This window comes from Arachis ipaensis, chromosome B6, assembly GCF_059453495.1.
Source record: "Arachis ipaensis isolate K30076 ecotype BB chromosome B6, ASM5945349v1, whole genome shotgun sequence".
NCBI lineage: Eukaryota > Viridiplantae > Streptophyta > Magnoliopsida > Fabales > Fabaceae > Arachis > Arachis ipaensis.
This window is the reverse complement of record NC_142441.1, coordinates 82,444,206-82,456,986: the sequence shown is the minus strand read 5'-3', so window position 1 is coordinate 82,456,986 and position 12,781 is coordinate 82,444,206. Positions and strand designations below refer to the sequence as shown.

Genomic DNA, 12,781 nt, shown 5'->3' with positions numbered 1-12,781 from the left:
TTAACTTGGTTAACGTGGAAGCTAATGATGAGGAATGAAGGATGAACCAATGTTAGTGACACTCAATAATGTCACTAACGTTGGGATGGCTAAAGATGGCCACGTTAGAAGCCACGTTAACCTAGTTAACGTGGACTCTAACGTGAGACCTAGGGGCACATTAGAACGTTAGTGACAATGTTGAATGTCACTAACGTTCTCGAAGGATGGCAAGGGCCACGTTAGAAGCCACGTTAACCTAGTTAACATGGGCTTTAACGTGAAGCAAGAAGGTGCACACTGGAACGTTAGTGATAATGTTGAGTGTCACTAACGTTCTCGAAGGTTCACAAGGCAACGTTAAAAGCCACGTTAACCTAGTTAACGTGGGTTTTAACGTGAGGCAAAGGGGTGCATTGGAACGTTAGTGACAATGTTAAGTGTCACTAACGTTCTCGAACTGTTATTCTCACTAAATATTAACACCCCTAACGTCCTGAAATAAAGTCTCCGCCCACTTTGCACTTTCTTTCTGCAAGTAAAGCCAAGCACAAATAAAGAAAGGAACTGCTTCAAACTCAAGATCCAAAGGCCCAAGACTTGAAGAATCACACTAGAAGCTGAGAAGAGTAGTATATATAGGGGTAGCTTTGAATTGAGAAGAAGTTCTGGAAGGTTGGGAAAAAGAGAACTACTCTCTGTATTTACTTTCTTTGCAATTTCTAGTTTTATGATGTATTCTCCATCTTTGTTTTCATTTTCAAGAGCTATGAACAACTAAACCCCTTTCATTGGGTTAGGGAGCTCTGTTGTAATTTGATGGATCAATACTAATTTTCATTATTCTTCTTCTATCTTTCCTCTTGATTTTACTTGAAAGCTTTCGATCTTCATCCAATTGAGTAGTTATCTTGGAAGAGAAGCTATTCAAACTTGGATCTCTTTTGAACCTTGAAAGAGGAATGAAGAGATCAAGCTAGAAATGCTTTCTCATGCTGGACCAAATTGGGTTTGGATGGGTATGTGACTATAACCCTCTCAACACTTGATTTGGGAAATGCATGTGGTATAATCAGTGACCATACTTCATCTTTTCTCATGAGCAATTGACCAAGGAATTGGCTATTGATCACGATTTGAGAGATTGAATTGCAAGAAATTGTAATTCAATCACTTAAGATTGCCAAGGAGATCAATGAGTGCATTGATTGAGGAAGAGATAAAAATGAACTTGATCCGGAGAATTGCAACATCTCCTAAGCCCAATGAACTCCCCATCTCTGATCTTACCCATTCTCTTTAATTTCTGCTATTTACTTTTATTAGCAAATCCCCCATTCCTATTTACAATTCTGCATTTTATTTTCAGTCATTTACTTCCAGTTCTTTAATTCTAGCATTTACTTTTCTATTATTTACATTCCCGCCATTTTATTTTTTGCAACTCTCAACCCAAATTCTGGATTCGCTCAACTAGAACATTCTTCTAATTAAAGTTGCTTGATCAATCAATCCCTGTGGGATTCGACCTCACTCTATTGTGAGTTTTTACTTGACGACAACTTCGGTACACTTGCCGAAGGGAGATTTGTTGAGAGACAAGTTTTTCGCGCATCAAGTTTATGGCGCCGTTGCCGGGGATTGATTGTGCATCAACAATGATTAAATTGGAAGATCACTAGATTGAGCATTTTTATTTTGTGAATTACATTTTTCTGTTTGAGTAATTTACTTTTTGTTTCAGTTAAACTTCTTCCCTTCCCCCTCTACTCTTTTGTTTTTTTTTTGTTATTTTCAATTCTGTTTGCTAACCCACTAACTGTTTGATATATTGCATCACCCACAACTAACAGTAATTCTGACACAAATACTGTCTGCACTTATTTTCTTTGCTTGTACTTGTTGGTTGTATGACAGGGAGAAGAAGCGGGGCTTCAACTTCCTTTGATTCTGAACCTGAGAGAACCTTCCTTAGACTAAGGAAGGAGGCAAAAGAAAAACGAGTAGTTGGTGCTGAAGAAGAGGAGGAACACTTTGAGGAATACTTTGAACCAAACATGGAAGAAAACATGGAAAATCATCATGAAGAAGAGACTCACAACCATGGTAGAGGAGGTGGAGCAAATCATGCTGGGGAGGATAGAAGAGTTTTGGGCTCTTACATTAATCCAAACCCAGGCAATTATGGAAGTAGCATCCAAAAGCCAACAATCCATGCCAACAACTTTGAACTTAAACCACAGCTCATCACCCTTGTCCAGAACAACTGTTCATTTGGAGGAGGTGTTCAAGAAGACCCCAATCAACATTTGACCACCTTCCTGAGAATATGTGACACAGTAAAATCTAATGGTGTTCATCCTGACGCTTATAGACTGCTCTTATTTCCTTTCTCACTCAGGGACAAGGCAGCCAAGTGGCTGGAATCCTTCCCAAGGGAGAGCTTGACAACTTGGGAGGATGTGGTGAAGAAATTCTTAGCAAGATTCTACCCTCCTCAACGAATCAATAGGCTGAGAGCTGAGGTTCAAACTTTCAGGCAACAAGATGGTGAGACTCTGTATGAAGCATGGGAGAGGTTCAAGGACTTGACAAGGAGGTGTCCACCTGACATGTTCAATGAATTGGTCTAGCTGCACATCTTCTATGAAGGTCTCTCTTATGAGTCAAAGAAGGCCGTGGACCATTCATCTGGAGGATCCTTGAACAAGAAGAAGACCATTGAGGAAGCCATAGATGTTATTGAAATAGTAGCAAAAAATGACTACTTCTATGCTTCCGAAAGAGGGAACACAAGAGGAGTGATGGAGCTAAACAATGTAGATGCTCTGTTGGCCCAAAACAAGCTCATTACCCAGCAGCTGGCTGACCTCACCAAGAAGATGGAGAGGAACCAAGTAGCAGCAATCTCATCTTCATCAACAATCCAAGAAGGGGTGAATGAAGAAGCAGAAGGGAGTTAGGAGCAAGCCAACTACATTGGGAATTCACCAAGGAAAAACTATGATCCATACTCCAAAACTTACAACCCTGGATGGAGAAACCACCCAAACTTTGGGTGGGGAAGTGATCAAGATCAAAACCAAGACCAGAGACGTTACAACTCCAATAACAATGCAGCTCACCAGCAATTCACCCAGAGGACATCTCAACACCCCACAACAACACTTCTCCACACACTTATCAAAACCAAAACAGCACATCTGCTCCGAACCACTCATCAATTGATGACAAGCTCTCTAAGATTGAAGCCTTACTTGAAGGAATAAGCCAAGAGATTCAAGAAAATAAGGTGTTCAAAGAGGAGGTGCGAGCCAATATTAAGAACCAGGGAGAGACCATTAGGAAGCTGGAATTCCAGGTGGGATATTTAGCTGAGAAGATTCCCAAACCTACTGATAGCTTCCCAAGTGACACGGAGAAAAACCCCAAGGGAGAAGCAAAGAAAGTAAGATGGGAAGATTGCAAAATGGTCACTACAAGTGATCAAGAGATTGAAGATAAGCAAGGCAAAATGTACAAACAACCTGAAGACAACTCAACAAAGGAGGAGGATAGAGATCACAAAGAACCAGAAATCTCACAACAAGAGCTGCTGAAGCTCTATGCACTATTCCCTCAACTGCTCAATGGTGCTGTGAGAAAGAGAATATACTCAAGGTTCCTAGACTTGTTTGCATCTCTGCATGTAAACATACCATTCATTAAGGCAATTCAACAAATGCCTGCATTCATCAAGTATATGAAGGAACTTTTTCCCAGGAAAAGCTCACTCAAAGGAGGCCAGACTATAGTGATGAACAAGGAATGTAGTGCCCTTATTCAACCTGAGCTGCCTACGAAAAGAAGAGACCCAGGGAGTTTTCACATCCCTTGTGCCATAGGTGAAACTATGTTCGATAGAGCACTATGTGATTTGGGGGCCAGCATCAACTTACTGCCTTTATCCCTGGTGAAGAGGCTGCAGATTAATGAGATAATGCCCACAGATGTAATCATCAGACTGGCTGACAAAACTCAAAAGCAAGCAGTAGGAGTGGTGGAAAATGTGTTGCTAAAGGTTGGGAAGTACTTTCTCCCAACAGACTTTGTCATTCTGGACATGGAAGAGAGTCACACTCACCCAATCATATTGGGAAGACCATTCCTAGCTACGGCTACAACACTTATCGATGTAGAGAAAGGGGAGCTAATATTGAGAATCCATGATGAACGACTCAGCTTCAATGTCTTCAAACTCTCACAAGAAACAGATCAAGAGGACAAGGAACTAAGCACAAACGATAATGAGACACTGAAGGAGGAGACAAGCACTGAAGCACAGCCAGTTCATTCTGAAACCCCCTCAATTAATAAACAAGGAAAACAGCAATTGCCACAGCTCAAAGAAAAGTTGGAGGAACCCAAACCTCTAGAGGCAGGCGAAGATAGCATCACAACTCCTTGGAGAAAAGAGGTCACCAAGGGGAAGGCAACCTCAAAAGAAACAAAAAAGAAGGTACCAAGGAGATGGAGGAACAAGAAGATCCCTACGGAAGATTTCTCTCCAGGGGATAGAGTTGTCTCAGCTTACTTCCCAGATATTCCCCCTAATCTCCCTACTGTACCATCTCAGTTACCTAAGGTCTTCACTATCAACAGAGTTCTTTCCCTGGAACATGTGGAGATCATTGATCCAACCAATGGATACAAGTCCACAGCAAGAGGGGAGGACTTTAAGCACTACCAACCACCCTGATGAAGGAAAAACGTCAAGCTAGTGACGCTAAAGAAGCGCTTCATGGGAGGCAACCCATGTTTTATATGTTTTTAAAAAATAATGAATAAATCAATGTTTATGAATTTCAACCCAAACTTGACAAACATTTGGTGAAATCTTTATCATGCAGTATATAGTGAAGAACAAGTTTGGTGTTCAAAGCAAGCCAAGATGCATGCTAGTCTTGGGAGCTTTGAACAAAAACTTTTCATCACATTGCTTCAAACTAAGTTTGGTGTTACCCCATGGTGCCACCAAAATGCATATAAGGACCCACCAAGAGTTTGTTAGTTAGTTGGAATTCATAAATGAACAATCAAATCCTTTCTTTCATTTTATTCTAGCCGTAGAGTTTCAATTTTTTTTATGATATTAATTGCCTTATTTTAAATCTTTATAGGAGAGGAAAAGAAGCATGAAAAGGGATAGATTGGACAACCAAACAAAGAAGGTTCGGACACCACAAAAGGAGGGGCTTCACACTTGTTCTAAAAAGGGAATACATTGGAAAATATTGCCATGCAACATTGAAAAAATGGGACCCTAGAAGACCGAGCAATCCCCATCATAAAGTGATGATCCTTGTCTTCTAGCCATGCATAACCCCAACCGTCCATCAAGTGACTATTGCATCAATCTACACCCTCCATTCCTTCACAACTTCTCTATATAAATGACCCTTGTCCGTACTACCCTTCATTGTCATCACACACCCTTCACCACTCTTCCTTTCTATACAAGACACCCTCTATCGATTATAAACATTTTTTCCCCACTCTCTTCACTGCCATAAAACCCTAAATGACCAAAAGTCTCCACAACCTTACCACCTTCACATATTAACCATCATTCATGGCATCTTCAAGTTCTAAGAGAAAGGAGGGAAAGGAACCCATGGAAGAACACCCATATGATGAGAAGAGATTTAGAAGCTTGCATCATGCATTGCAATACGGGTGGATGGTTGATAAGGAAATCATCTATGAGCTGGAGTTTCAGGTTAAGAAGACTGAATGCCCCGAAATCACAGAGAAGGTAGAAAGGAGAAGATGGGAGCTCCTCACTGACCCGGTCACTAAGGTGAATGCAAATCTCATAAGAGAATTTTATGCAAATGCAGTCAGATATGATAAGAAAGATGGGTCATATACAAGCTTTGTGAGAGGAACAATGGTGGATTTTAGTCCCATGAGTGTAATGAGGGCATTGAAGCTACGGTCTATACCGTTTGAAGAAGAAGGTTACCACTCAAGATTGGACAACAACCCCAATTATGACCAGCTTTTACGAGACCTTTGTGTACCAGGAGCTAACTGGGAAAGGGGTGCAGGAAATAAACCAAAGTTCATTAAGAGAACAGACCTCACTCCTGAAGCTAAGGGGTGGTTCGAGCTAGTGAGGAGGTCTATTCTCCCAGCTGCAAACAACTCGGAGGTGAATCTCGAGAGAGCAACAATGGTGCATTGTATACTCAAGGGAGGAGAAATCAAAGTTCATGAGATCATAGCTCAAGGCATTAGAAAGATGGCAGAGAAAAGTGACTCAAGAGGAACATTAGGTTATCCCAGCACTATTTACCGAATATGCAAGAAAGCTAGGGTGGTTTTTGAAGATGAGGACCCCGTTTGGATAAAGGAAGGCATTCCAATAACGGTCCGAAGGATGAACGCTGCAGCATCCCCCCTGCCTCAACGGAAGCAAAGGAGGAGGACAGCCCCTCAAGTAATGGAAGGCCAAGTCTCAGAGGGTCAAGCACAACAGACCTTGGACATGCACCAATTGCAGGAGGCTATTGATGGCTTATCTAGACAATATTTGGAAAGCCAAGGAGCACAGAAAGAGCTTCAACTACAGATGATGGGGCGGCAAGAGGAAACACTTTCAAGATGGATGACTCAGCAAGGTGAGTGGCAAAGGCAAATGATGGATCAGCAACTAAGCCAAGGACAACAATGGGGAGAAGCATTCAACAGGATGGAACAAAGGCAAAACGAGCAACAAGAATCCACCCAGAGGCTAATCAACATCCAAGCACATCAAGGGGCACACATACATGAGATGCATCGAAGACAAACAGAACAGGCAGAACTATTGGACGAGCAAAGGGCATTCGCAGAAGGAGTTTACATGAGCCAAACAGGACATCATATAAACACTCAAGCCAGGCTTGGTTACTTAGTGGGACAGCTGCCAGTATTGCATCCAAGAATAGCCAAGTATGACGAAATGAAGGATGAATTAGCACGAAAGGAAAGACAAAGGGTGGAAGAGAGTCATGAGTCAGTGAGGAAGGCACTTGAGGATTGGAAGCAAGCAAGATTGGCACAGATGCGAGGAAATGCAAGAGGAAACAAGGAGGACAAGCAAGGAAAAGAGCATAGACATCCACAATAGTAAAAGGTGGTGGAGTTCCTTCTTTGTTCCATCTTTCTCTATGTCTTAAAATAAGGAAGATCTTGTATGAAATAGAACTTGCTTCCATGTTATGTTAAACCTTTTTCAATCATGTCTTTTAAGTTTGTGGTATTGAATAGGTCTATGTGCACTAGTCTTTATGTTACTGCACCATCACTTAACTTACTTGTATGCTTGTCCCTTTAAATCAAATAAAAAGAGAATGAGTGTTTTTAAAAGACCAGAAGTAGAGTTCATATTGTGGAAGTGCATTCATGAATCTTTGGGGTAGTCATAAGTTAGCTAAGTTGGTTCAACCACAAGGCTGGGATGACAATTATATGGCCTGAATACTTTGCTTTGGATACACTCATGAGACTAAGTTAATAACAAGATCCTAAGAAGAGAAAAGGGAAAGAACAATGGAAGTAAAAAACAAAAGAAAAAGAGTAAGCAATAAGGCTAGGCATCAATGGTTTTAATCTTGAGGCAAGTGTCTGTGGTGCTCCTGTGTGAGGGATCTACTTGGATGAATAAGCTCTTAGGGGTGCCTTATCACCTGGTAACTTGGGTTAACTAACTCGGGATTATCAGCTGAAAGTCCACTATCAAGAGTAACCTTCACTACAGAGCATTTAGTAACCCAAAGAGGTGCTGGACACCAAGGTCTCAAGAAAAGAAAATAAACAAACTATATGCCTGTGGTGTGTATGTATGGGGGATAGGCTTGAGGGAGTAAGTCCTTAGGGGTGCTTCAACACCTAGCACCTTGAACCAACTGGTTCGGGAGTGTTAGCTGAAAAATTATCTTAAAGAGTTGCCCCCTTATAGAGCACTTAGCCTAAATAATACAAACAACCCTTGAAATAACAATAAAAGGATCAATGAATAAAAGTCTCATGAGATATAAACAAAGTAAGTGTTTAGGGACATGATAAAGGTTTAAAAGCCAATAATGGAATGAACCTAAGTTGCTATGCATGAAACCACCATAAAATCAGTAACATGACTTCCACAAGAATGGCTCATTCCTCTGGATATTCCATTCATCATTCTCTTGTTCCAGTACTTGCTTAGGGACAAGCAAGCTTTAAGTTTGGTGTTGTGATGCCAGGGCATCTTGGCCAGTTTCACTGACCTTTTCTTTACTGTTTTTAGGTTAGTTTCATGCATTTCTTTAGGAAATAAGCTAGTTTTGGGTAGATATTCACCTATGCCTTGATTCAAGCATATATTGTGCATTTTACATAATTTCATGAGGATTTTGCATAAGTTTAGTGACAATTATTATGTTGCATTACTCATGACTTGGACTAGAGCTTTGATGCACTTTATTGCTTGATTTCAAGACCAAAAAGAAGCAAGAAAAGGGGAGGTAACTTGCAAGGTAATGAGAAAAGTGATTGCCAATAACACTCTCAAAAAGCCATCAATGCCCACGTTAGAGAGTCACGTTAACTAAGTTAACGTGAACTCTAACTTGGAGAAGAGAAGTTGAGCCAACGTTAGTGACACTTAACATTGTCACTAACGTTGGCAATTACTCATAAGTGGCCACGTTAGAAGCCACGTTAACCTAGTTAACGTGGCCTCTAACGTTAAGGGGGGAAGAGAAGCCAACGTTAGTGACACTCAACATTGTCACTAACGTTGGCCTATGATGCAAAGTACCATGTTAACTCCCACGTTAACTTGGTTAACGTGGGAACTAACGTAAGGGATGAAGAGTTGTCGACAACGTTAGTGACACTCAACATTGTCACTAATGTTGAAGCAACCACACAACCCCCAAGAGTCACGTTAACTTCCACGTTAACTTGGTTAACTTGGTTAACGTGGAAGCTAACGATGAGGAATGAAGGATGAACCAACGTTAGTGACACTCAACATTTGGGATGGCTAAAGATGGCCACGTTAGAAGCCACGTTAACCTAGTTAACGTGGACTCTAACGTGAGACCTAGGGGCACATTAAAATATTAGTGACAATGTTGAATGTCACTAACGTTCTCGAAGGATGGCAAGGGCCACGTTAGAAGCCACGTTAACCTAGTTAACGTGGGCTTTAACGTGAAGCAAGAAGGGGCACACTGGAACGTTAGTGATAATGTTGAGTGTCACTAACGTTCTCGAAGGTTCACAAGGCAACGTTAAAAGCCACGTTAACCTAGTTAACGTGGGTTTTAACGTGAGGCAAAGGGGTGCATTGGAATGTTAGTGACAATGTTAAGTGTCACTAACGTTCTCGAACTATTATTCTCACTAAATATTAACACCCCTAACGTCCTGAACTAAAGTCTCCACCCACTTCGCACTTTCTCTCTGCAAGTAAAGCCAAGCCCAAATAAAGAAAGGAACTGCTTCAAACTCAAGATCCAAAGGCCCAAGACTTGATGAATCACACTAGAAGCTGAGAAGAGTAGTATATATAGGGGTAGCTTTGAATTGAGAAGAAGTTCTGGAAGGCTGGGAAAAAGAGAATATTTACTTTCTTTGCAATTTCTAGTTTTATGATGTATTCTCCATCTTTGTTTTCATTTTCAAGAGCTATGAACAACTAAACCCCTTTCATTGGGTTAGGGAGCTCTGTTGTAATTTGATGGATCAATACTAATTTTCATTATTCTTCTTTTATCTTTCCTCTTGATTTTACTTGAAGGCTTTCGATCTTCATCCAATTGAGTAGTTATCTTGGAAGAGAAGCTATTCAAACTTGGATCTCTTTTGAACCTTGAAAGAGGAATGAAGAGATCAAGCTAGAAATGCTTTCTCATGCTGGACCAAATTGGGTTTGGATGGGTATGTGACTATAACCCTCTCAACACTTGATTTGGGAAATGCATGTGGTATAATCAGTGACCATACTTCATCTCTTCTCATGAGCAATTGACCAAGGAATTGGCTATTGATCAAGATTTGAGAGATTGAATTGCAAGAAATTGTAATTCAATCACTTAAGATTGCCAAGGAGATCAATGAGTGCATTGATTGAGGAAGAGATGAAAATGAACTTGATCCGGAGAATTGCAACATCTCCTAAGCCCAATGAACTCCCCATCTCTGATCTTACCCATTCTCTTTAATTTATGCTATTTACTTTTATGAGCAAATCCCCCATTCCTATTTACAATTCTGCATTTTATTTTCAGTCATTTACATCCAGTTCTTTAATTCTAGCATTTACTTTTCTGTTATTTACATTCCCGCCATTTTATTTTTTGCAACTCTCAACCCAAATTCTAGATTCGCTCAACTAGAACATTCTTCTAATTAAAGTTGCTTGATCAATCAATCCCTGTGGGATTCGACCTCACTCTATTGTGAGTTTTTACTTGATGACAACTTCGGTACACTTGCCGAAGGGAGATTTGTTGAGAGACAAGTTTTTCGCGCATCACTTGGTTTCACTGAAAAAGTCAAACCAACCCGGATATGGCTCCAACTTGCTGATGACTTCATTAAATACCCATCAGGCATGATTGAAGACATGATTGTCAGGTTTGGGCCATTCGCCTTCCCCACTGACTTTGTAGTGCTTGAAATGGAGGAGCACAAGAGTGCTACTCTCATTCTAGGAAGACCTTTCCTAGCAACTGGACGAACTCTCATTGATGTCCAAAAGGGGGAAGTAACCCTGAGAGTCAATAAAGATGAGTTTAAGTTGAATGCTGTCAAAGCCATGCAGCATCCAGACACACCAAAAGACTGCATAAAAGTTGATCTTATTGACTCTTTAGTAGAGGAGATCAACATGGCTGAGAGTCTCGAATCAGAGTTGGAAGACATCTTTAAAGATGTTCAGCCTGATCTGGAGGATTTAGAGGAATTGAAAGAGCATCTAAAACTTTCTCAGGAAGAGGAAAAACCTCCTAAACCCGAGCTCAAACCACTACCACCATCCTTGAAATATGCATTTCTAGGAGAAGGTGACACTTTTCCGGTGATCATAAGCTCTGCTTTAAATCCCCTGGAAGAGGAAGAGCTACTTCAAGTGCTAAGGACACACAAGACAGCTCTTGGGTGGTCCATAAGTGATCTTAAGGGCATCAGCCCAGCAAAATGCATGCACAAGATCCTATTGGAGGACGATACTAAGCCAGTGGTTCAACCACAGAGGCGGCTAAATTCAGCCATGAAGGAAGTGGTGCAGAAAGGTTAGGAATATTTTATTTTTGTTGGTTTAGAGTCTTTTATTTGAGTTTAGTTTCATATTTTAAGTTTGGTGTCAATTGCATGCTTTTATTTTCTTTTTATTCTTCAAAATTGCATGTCCTTAGTTCTTTCTTGATTTTTAAAAATTATAAGTTTGGTGTCTTCTTTGTGTTTTCATTTAAATTTTCAAAAATTTGTGTTTGATTCTCTAAAAATTTTAAGTTTGGTGTGTTTTTGTGCTTTTATTTACTTAAAAATTTTTCAAAAATTTGTTCTTGGTGTTCATCTTGATCTTCAAAGTGTTCTTGGTGTTCATCTTGACATTCAAAGTTTTCTTGTTTGTTCTCTGTGTTTTGATCTAAAATTTCTAAGTTTAGTGTCATTTTGTTGTTTTTCTCTTTCCGCATTAAAATTCAAAAATTAAAAAAATATCCTTTCCTTATTTTACTCATAAATTTTGAAATTTTGCATTAATTTAGTCAAAGATTTTCAAAATCATATCTTTTTTTTAGTCAAGTCAAAATTCTAATTTCAAAAATTGATCTTTTCAAATCTTTTTCAAAAATCAAATCTTTTTAATTTATTCAATCATATCTTTTCAATCATATCATTTTTTTATTATTGCAATCATATCTTCTAAATCATATCTTTTTCAAAATAATTTTCAATCATATCTTTTTGATTGCTAATTTTAAAATCTTTTTAATTAATTAATTAATTTAGTTTTCAATTTGCTTTTATTTTATTTTCTTTTTGTTTTCGAAATTTTATTTTATTTTATTTTCCATTTATTTTACTTATTATTTTCGTTTATTTTTAATTAAAAAAATAATAAATATATAATTGCAATTCATATCAATTCTCTTTTCTCCATCATGGACATAAGTGGAAATGAACAGTCCAGAAGGACTCTGGGGTTATATGCTAACCCCATTACAGCTGCATATGGGAGTAGCATCTGTATACCTCCCATCAAAGCAAGCAGCTTTGAGCTAAATCCTCAGCTCATTATCATGGTGCAGCAAAATTGCCAGTATTTCGGTCTTCCACAGGAAGAACCTACTGAGTTTCTGGCACAGTTCTTACAAATTGTTGACACAGTACGTGATAAAGATGTGGATCAGGATGTCTACAGATTGTTATTGTTTCCATTTGCTGTAAAAGATCAAGCTAAGAGGTGGTTAAATAACCAACCCACAACAAGCATAAAAACATGGAGACAATTAACAGACAAATTCCTGAATCAATTTTACCCTCCAAAAAGGATGACACAGCTAAGGCTGGACATCCAAGGCTTTAAACAAAAGGATCATGAATCTCTTTATAATGCTTGGGAAAGGTACAGAGGGATGCTAAGAAAATGCCCCTCTAAAATGCTTTCAGAGTGGGTACAGTTAGACATCTTCTACTATGGGCTTACAGAAAGAGCTCAAATGTCTCTAGACCACTCAGCTGGTGGATCTATACACATGAGAAAAACAATTGAAGAGGCTCAAGA

At 39.5% G+C, this 12,781-nt stretch overlaps 1 non-coding gene across 1 annotated transcript; it reads right to left on the bottom strand.

The window, feature by feature from the left end:
* Window positions 1-2,489: 2,489 nt before the first annotated feature.
* On the bottom strand, window positions 2,490-2,593 carry LOC148561535 (small nucleolar RNA R71). The gene has a single exon (XR_015886378.1). It is a non-coding gene; the product is annotated as a small nucleolar RNA R71 (small nucleolar RNA).
* Window positions 2,594-12,781: the final 10,188 nt, after the last annotated feature.